This window comes from Dermochelys coriacea, chromosome 12 (assembly GCF_009764565.3).
Source record: "Dermochelys coriacea isolate rDerCor1 chromosome 12, rDerCor1.pri.v4, whole genome shotgun sequence".
NCBI lineage: Eukaryota > Metazoa > Chordata > Testudines > Dermochelyidae > Dermochelys > Dermochelys coriacea.
The window spans coordinates 32,349,044-32,357,725 of NC_050079.1; the positions used below are offsets into that span (position 1 = coordinate 32,349,044).

At 40.8% G+C, this 8,682-nt stretch overlaps 1 long non-coding RNA gene across 1 annotated transcript; it reads right to left on the minus strand.

Annotated features, from left to right (window-relative positions):
• Nucleotides 1–675: 675 nt before the first annotated feature.
• On the minus strand, nucleotides 676–5,762 carry LOC122456339. Its single transcript, XR_006275207.1, has 2 exons — nucleotides 4,673–5,762; nucleotides 676–2,385 (listed from the first exon to the last, which is right to left on the minus strand). It is a non-coding gene; the product is annotated as an uncharacterized LOC122456339 (long non-coding RNA).
• Between the last annotated feature and the right edge of the window lie 2,920 nt (nucleotides 5,763–8,682).

The following is an 8,682-nucleotide window of genomic DNA, read 5'->3' on the forward strand; positions in this document are numbered from 1 at the left end:
CCTAATAGCCTCTTGTAAGGTATCATACAAGAACTGGTGACATGCTGATGGTGAATATCATGGTGTGATGTAAGTAAGTATTCTGGAAATATGTTCTTAAAATACATTTTGGAGGCAGCTGAAAGAAATGTGGATTTACCTGTCCACATGGAACAAGCTAATAAGCACATGAGAAAACCGCATGGCTTAATTACAAGAAAAATAATAATACATTTGCATCTAAACAAAGTAATCAAGCCAATTGAAAAAGCAAGTTGACCAGAAGATGAAGGGGCTTGCTGCCTGCATCCTGAATAATAAGCAGCAGAGGAGAGGAAACTTGCTTTTCAAAGAATACATTTCAAATTTTTTCTCCACTATAAAATGGAAGAAAGGGGACTCCTTTGTTATCCATTACTTAAAGAACAAAAGGGGCCAGTGAACTTGGAATCTGTGAAAGGTGGATCTCCCAACTATGTGGGTTGAGGATGCTGAGAACTGACTGTAGGTGAGAAATTGCATGAGACTAGGATAAAATTTTAGACTCTAGAAACCATTTTTATGGTTACATTTTCTGTTTCTATCATCTCTGTTTAGTATCACTCAAATCTCTGTTCTTCATTAATCTTATTTTGAGCTAGATGGACCTTTGGTCTGACCCAGTTTGGGCCGATCTTATGTTCCCATTATAAATTCATATCAGTGTGGTTACTCTAAAATGAGGTGTGCATCCCCAGTTGAGCCAACAGACCTGTGTATATTCTCTCTCTTTGGAGAAAGTGGATGCAGTAGTTTCTGAGAGTGTCCAGTGACAGGGGCTGGATACTGCAGAGGAATGCTCTTCCAGCAGTTCTTGGGGTTCACTACATGTTACTCACAAGGCAAGATTAAGACTGGCAGTGTCTCAGAGTTTGTTGGTGAGGCAAACAGACTGGCGTGACAGGGAACTGACGCGCAAGCTTCAACAAAGCTCTCTTACTGAGATGGTAGAGTAACTGGCTTAGAGTTCTGGGCACCTCAAGAAAGTGTCACCATGAGCTATGTTCCTCAGGTACCCCTTCATTTTGTTGGCTTTGCTACTGTAAAGCAAGCATAATATGCTTGTAATACATTGTAGCGAACTCTACATGAAACTCTGTAGCTTTAGAGTGTTGAAGTGCATTTATCAAGCATCTCAGAGAGCTGATACTCTACTTACATATGGCTTTATCTGTCCATTTCTTCCCAGTAGGTAAATTTGTTTTATCATAAATAAAATCACAGTGCTACTTTGTTATTAGTTACCTAATCCAATGAATTCTAGTTTCAGGAGTAATAAGTAACATTCTAATTTAGCACTGATAATTGATTTGATTGATAATTGATTGACCACCTCAGATTTGGGGGGGGGGGCGTGATTTTCCATTTTCTTCTCAGACAACCATGTTTTTCTCCTGCAAAGTTCCCTGTTAAAATGTGATCTTTGGAGATGTATTAAAGTTGGCTTATTTTTATTGTACAAAGTGTTTAGCAGAGTCCCTAGGTACTTTACATAAACATACATTAAAATTAGGAACAGAACAAATATATAGCTGTGGTTCCCATTTGTTAACCATATTTGTCTGTCTAATGGAGGAGGATACAAAGACCATATTACAGTGTCTGATCATCTCAAGAGTTCTCCCCTTCCCCAGGTTTTTTATTTCTGTGCACATGGGAACTTGTTAGTTTGAGGCAGGTTAAGCCTGTCAGTTCCTTATAGATCTCCATTTCATGTCAAATCCTGCCCATACCTCTGTGGGAATGGAAGATTTTTGATTCCTGGTGGACTTGATGCAGTACTCTGTGCATGGGAAGCAGGTGAAGGATGTCTAGACCAGTGGTATAGTGGGGGCAGAGACAACTTGCACCCAGCAGGGTGTCTGGTTTTGGAGCATATACGTGGCATGGCTAGTGGACATTTAATCCTTTTATTAGCAATTCCCCTATTTCACATGGCGAGGACACAGGGGCAATAGGATTTACTTCAGCCCTTAGGTTGTCCTAGAAGCTATGGAGAATTTCATCCACTACAATCCTCAAATTATCATAGTTCACAAGCTTTCCCACACCTTTTTCAGGCTGCACATGGATCCAGAGATTTCTGGCAGAAAAAAGGTTAACACAGCAGCTCTGCATGGGGAGGATCCATTTTGGCTCACCCAATAAAACAGCTGCCTTTAGGCCACACAAGTCCCAATACAAGTCTCAGCTGCAGTAAAGTATGGGTCATCCAGATAGCAGTTCCAGGCACCTGATGTGAGACACCAAAGCAGTTGGAGGATATAGCCTCACTGTGCGGAGTAGCTATTATTGCTATTGGGTGCAGAGAGTAAAGGTCATCCTCCATTTTGGAAGGTGGGGTTCTCAAACAGTGGCTGCCTGAAGCTAAGGGCAGGCTCTCATTGCTATGCAATGTTTAAAATAATGCAGTTGTTCAATGCAAGCTCTCCATGAATTCATGAGTTGGACCACACTTGACTACAGAAGCCGTGTAAGTAAATCCCACATAACGTCATATAAATACATCAGAGGGGTAAACACCAAGGAGGCAGAAGTTATTTAAGCTAAAGGACAATGTCGGCACATGAACAAATAGTTACAACCTGGTCACGAATAAATTTAAGTTGGAAATGAGAAGGAGGTTTCTACCATCAGAGGAGTGAGGTTCTGCAACAGCCTCCCAAAAGGAACAGTAGCAGCAAGCAACTTAGAGTGTGATAAATTTATGACTGGGTTTATATGATGAGTTGTCTGCAACAACAAGGGACTGGACTTTATGACCCAGGAGTTCCCTTCCTGTCCTACAGCCCGTGGTCCTATTTCTAATGATCAATGTGGATGCTAATTCTGTAACCAGAGTAGGCTAAGTAAGGTGACATGTTAACAAGAACTGGCTAGAAAAAGGGTTATTCTATTTTTTTTTTTTTTTTTTGCAAACAGTCAATTTCAAAACCTTTCAACAACTGCTAAAATTGATATGGAAGAAATATGAATCCTTCTGAGCAGAGCTCTCAAACAATGCTTACTTTCTATTATAAAGCATAATGTTTACAAATATATCTACAGAGTCTAAAATACAATTTCTTCCCATCATTGATGAGGAAGTTTGGACAGGCAGAAGCCTCATTCATTCTTCTACTAATAAAATATGAAAGTGCCATCATAGCTATAATTTCCTGTGGCATCAAAATTGTTTCCTGTTAATATTTCCATGTTGTTGTTGTTACAACCTCCCCTAAATATTAGCATTTTCAGCTGGCAAAATGGAAATGCTAATGTACAATAGCTGTGATGCACAAGCCTCATTGTAAGGCTCTTAATTAAAAACCAGACCCTGTGGAAGCAAAATTCTGGATCAAACTACCCACAAGGACAGACTGGAATACAAACCCAGAATTAGATCTAAATCCAAATTTCTTATCCATCTCCAAATTCAATTCCTATTCCTACTCCCCCACCCCCATTTTGAAGAAACAATACTGTCATTTAGGCTAATGTCTAATTCAAATACAAGCCCCCTGTCTATTGTGCAACCCCATCATGTATCTTTGTTCTGAACAGCATTAATGCACACCTCGCGCCACCTTCTCATCTCTGCTCAAAATGTTTGGCTAGGAAGGAGTATGTTATTGAAAAGAGCTGATGAACCTATACAGATTATAGCTCCATATCCTTGCTGTCACATTGTCTGAATCTAGTTGGAGTTTGGGGAGCAGATTGGTGACAGGACACAGTACATTGGAAGCAAACAAATTAACTAAAAAACTATTTTTAGTGAATAACCCATTCAATCAATTTAGCCATAAAGTCGCATAGTTATGGGATTTATTCTAATAAAACATTTTGCATATTCATATAACTCCTATTTTCCTATCCATTAAATCTATTAGATAAAGGAATATGAGCATCTCCAAAATGGATGAGAACATATCTTTGTGAGAGAGATGCTCTAGGAATTATTTTGGGAAAATTCTATGGCCAGTGTTGTGCAGGAGGTTGGATGAGACAATTACAGTGGTCCTTTCTGGCTTTTGAATCTATGCCTATACCCATCGGCATGGTTCAGAATTTGCTCTAGGGATTTTATTGCCCCAAGTAGAAAATGCCTTCCCCTTGGAGTCAAAAACATATAAAGTAAACCAGCTCTATTATTTTGCTGTTTCTCTTTGACTATGATGTCTGGAGGGTAGAGCCAATCCTGATGATATGAGTATTTATTTGTCTATCCTGTCCGCCTGTCCTAGTTACCCAGCAAAACACATTGGGCTAGATCCTCACCTGATATAAGTCACTGTAGCTCAATGATGCTCAGGTTTCAGAGTAGCAGCCGTGTTAGTCTGTATTCGCAAAAAGAAAAGGAGTACTTGTGGCACCTTAGAGACTAACAAATTTATTAGAGCATAAGCTTTCGTGAGCTACAGCTCACTTCATCACTTCACTGTAGCTCACGAAAGCTTATGCTCAAATAAATTTGTTAGTCTCTAAGGTGCCACAAGTACTCCTTTTCTTTTTTCAATGATGCTCAGTCACAGTTTTCTTCAATAGAGTTAGAAATAAAGGGGCAGATTCAGGGGCAGCTGGTGTCAATTTACCTATCTATTGTCTTGAGTATACTGGGATTATTATTTGATGGGATATGTGTTCAAGGAAAACTGCAGAAGGGTTGACTCACCTCAGGTGTAGCCCCTCACGTCCGGGTGTAGCAAAGCAGGCTTTCTTCCTCCTCACACTCTCAGGCCACAGTAACTCTGGTCCCACAGTGCTCTGCATCTTCCATTACTCAGCCCTGAGGCCAGCTTTAGTTCTACATCCCTTTCAGGGTACTCCAGTCTCAAGTTCACAGAAAACAATACCCATGTTCCAGTCTCAGCCCTTCTTCTTGGGGGTTACTAAAACCCACACGTCCTCACCCAGGATCTGCAATGTCGACTATTCAAAGAAATCTCCACTTCAGTACTTTTAGTCCCATTCAACGCCCAGTACTTTATCAAACCCTGTCTCAGGCTCAGCTAGAGCCCTTTGTCTCCCACCATCTTGGTTCTTGTCTCAGCTCCATACTGAACCTTCTTTCAAGCCTGCTACGATAAGAATTACCATCTCCTGTATTCTTTGCCTTTTAACTCTCTGTACCCAGGGCTTTCCCTGACATCCTCAGCTTCCTGGGCTGCTTACCTCAGGGCTTCTCGCTGGGGTTCAGCCAAATACCTGCAGAGTTCTTTCTTCATTTATTTCAGAGGACTGCTTCCCAGGGCTTTCTCCCTGGAGTCTCCACTCCTCAGAGGCTATCACAGGAACCTCTTCTTTTGTGGAGCTCCTCTATGCAGTTCCACAAACTTCACTCCAAATGGCCCTTAGGGTTTACTGTTGCTGCTTGTTGGGCTTCACTGCCTCCATCTTTCTCTTGGCTTAGAGACAACACAACCTGTTGCCCAAGGCTTCACTGCTGTGGCCTCCCAGGTTTCTTCTGGGCTTGGGACCTCTAGTTCTGGCTTCAAACTTCAGGCCTCTGAGGTATCTCTCACCCTTAGCTAGGTGAAACTCCCAACTTCCTTTCTTCTAGCTCTCCTCTCCCTGGCCTTTCTCACTGTCCTGTTCTCCTTCCTGTGTGAAGACCCAGCTTCTCCCCAGCTGAGTTTGATCACCAGTTAAGTCTAACACACACCCCAGGTGCAACACAGTGGCCTAATTGGGCTCAGGCTAGATTAAGCCTGGGCAATGTCAAACTAGGCAGGTGCGTCAGTTTTGCAAGATTGTACACACAGATGCTGAGCTGTGCATGCAGTTTGGGACTGGACTTTCAATAGTGATCTTTATAACTGTGGCCATAATTTTGTGCACTCAGAGTGCAAATGTTGCTAATTAGATGTCTAACAGTTGTGGGTACAAATCAAGTAAACATCTAACAATTAACATCTGATAATTGTGGTCACAGAAACGGAAGCATAAGTCTTTGCAGGCAGAATATTGCACCCTGAAAATGGAAGTTTTCAGGGTCCAGTCCAGGCTGGCAGTCTAGTCCTATGTGTGCTCGTGTGGTTTTACACATGCAATGCAGTAGCACTAATGAACTGTGCATGTGTAACTGAAGAGACCAACTCCTTGAAAAATTGGTCCCATGTACCTTTGGTCCTTTAACTTTAGTGCCTAAAAGTAATGCTCTTAAGTAAAAATGGCTTTTTTTTAAAAAAAAGAGTTTTATAACCCCCTAGTTCCAATGAAGCCAATAGCAGCTGCAAGTCTCAGTAGCTAAGGAAAATCAGGTTACTCTGACTTAGGTTCATAAATCCATATCTAGGCCCTTAACTTTGGCACCCAAACTTGAAAATGTTGGCCATAGCCATCAACAAATCAGCAGCTCCCAATTCACAATAATTGGACATTAGACATGGACCTGAGCTTCAAACTTCTGATACAGCTCTGAATTCAAACTTTGGGGCTGAAGCTTTAGATCTGAATTTCCTGCTTGGCTCTTTCCTGTGTGCACATTACTCACCATTTTTGCTTCCCATCCCACTTCTATTGAACTACTGAATAATCTTCTAGGTGCAGATGTTCAGCTTACTATCTTTAAACCTATTCATGAAAAAATCTCTAAATAGATAGCAAGTTTAAAAGGGCAACTTTAGTGCAATGTGTTGGAGCACCAACAACCAGTATTGTAACTAGTTTAATATATTTTGGCCTATAACAGAAAGATTGCAGTAGACTTGGATTTATATTACTAGTTACTAACTATATATTATTATAATTATAAAACAATATAATAGTTTAATATATATAGTTTTATATATACACCATATTTCATTTACGGATGTATACAGTTTCATCTTATTGGTAACGAACTTTCTTGCAGCGAGGGGTAAACCTTTCCCTTTGTTCTCTAGGATGAATTTTCTTGAGTTCTTTTCCTGTGTTGGTCCATTCAACATGCACTTATATGAAGGCAGAGCTAACGAAATACAACTAAGAGGTGAATGAAACTGAGAGAGCACCCACTACGTGCAGGGATGGTTATTCAAGTCTAAGTCTACAGCAAACTTTCTGTTATGGGCCAAAATGCATAAACTGCTTACCACACAGGAGGTGTCACTAAATATTATGGGTCAATGAATGCTTAGAATTTACCCAGTCTATTTGCCAATGCCCCAATCTGTTTATATTTGTATACTATCTGCATTTTTTATTTATATTTTCTTTACCTGAAAAGTACACACTAGCTTTTGGTTTAAATTAATGTGCATTTGGTTTTATAAAAGTACAGAAAATATACTTAAAATAATGTGATGCTTTTATACCTTTTGGAGGGGTGTTATGGGGGGGGTATTAATTTAAGTGGGAAAAGCAGTCCATTATTTGGGGGGGGTTGACAAATCTATGTGAATGTAGTGGGCGCCTCCAGAAATTATTCTCATGGTACTCACCATCAATCCCTGTGGAACCAGCCCAGAGGCTGGCCCCAGCACCTCGCCCACAAAGTCCACACTATGATCAGCTCCCACATTCCAGCCCAGCCCCTCCAGATGCAATGTCATTCCCTATCCCTGACAGGCAATATGGGCTGCTGGAAGCAGGCCAAGGTTGGGCTGGTCCCGAGGATGAAGCCCTTGTGCAGGAGCAGGCCCCACGGCATCATCAAGGAGGAGCAACCACAGTTTAGTGTGTGCAAATGGGTGGAACACTCTAACATTTGCTCATGAATCCCCAAGCTGTGCAAGGCTCATCTGCTTTCAGGATCAACACAGCAACAAACCAGGTGAGTTTGAAACAGAATTTTTGGGGATCTTTGCACATTTTTGTCAAAACTCAAAGTAAAGCTTTCTTTGCCATTTCAAGTCAGGTACTGATGTTTTCTAAGAATATGCATGTACTTCTGGCTTTTTGTTGTACAATTATTTGTAAAATCTCCAGCCCAATTTTTAAGTGAACATAATATTCTCACTGTTGGCATTTTGTGCTGGAAATGCCTTGTTTTAAAAGGGGCAGATTCTGAGTCCCTTTGGTCACTTTGAATAGCATTTTACTCCACAAGCAGCCTCCGTGAAGTCAATGGGACTATTCACAGAATACATTGCTATTCACTTGTGAGCAGTCTCAGAATCTAGCCTATAGTCAGTGACTCATTGCTATCTGCAGAGATTGCAGAATTCCTTCCCCCTTCCCCTCCTTCAGTAGATTCGTAGATCAGTCCCTTAATGTGGCACCTATTGGGTTTCTCATATTTATGATCACACATTCATACCTTGTTGTTTGTAGCTCTTCATATTTTGATTATTTAGATTCAAATCCATGGCAAGTAATAAGTTCCCCCTCTCTCCAAATGCAATTGATTTTAAAAGCAGGCAAGCAAACAAAATAAGCACTCAGATTCTTTGCAAGTGTCCATGACACAAAAGACTTTAAGTGACCGTAAGGTATTTTCCTTGCTGTCAAGCTGACAGACACTCTTCCTACCACAAACACATACCCATACAGGCCAACTAATGCTTGCCTTTTTGGACATATGTGATGAAATAAGTGTAATTACAAGCAAGATGTAATCACAATTGCTTTACTATTAAAACTGTCATATGCTCTCATGGTTTAGATAATAATACATGCAGAAGAGAGGAACTGATTGGCTCTCCCAGAAAAGGGAGAAAGGGGGGCGGCCCATAAGTATGGCCTCTTTCGTATTATATCTGT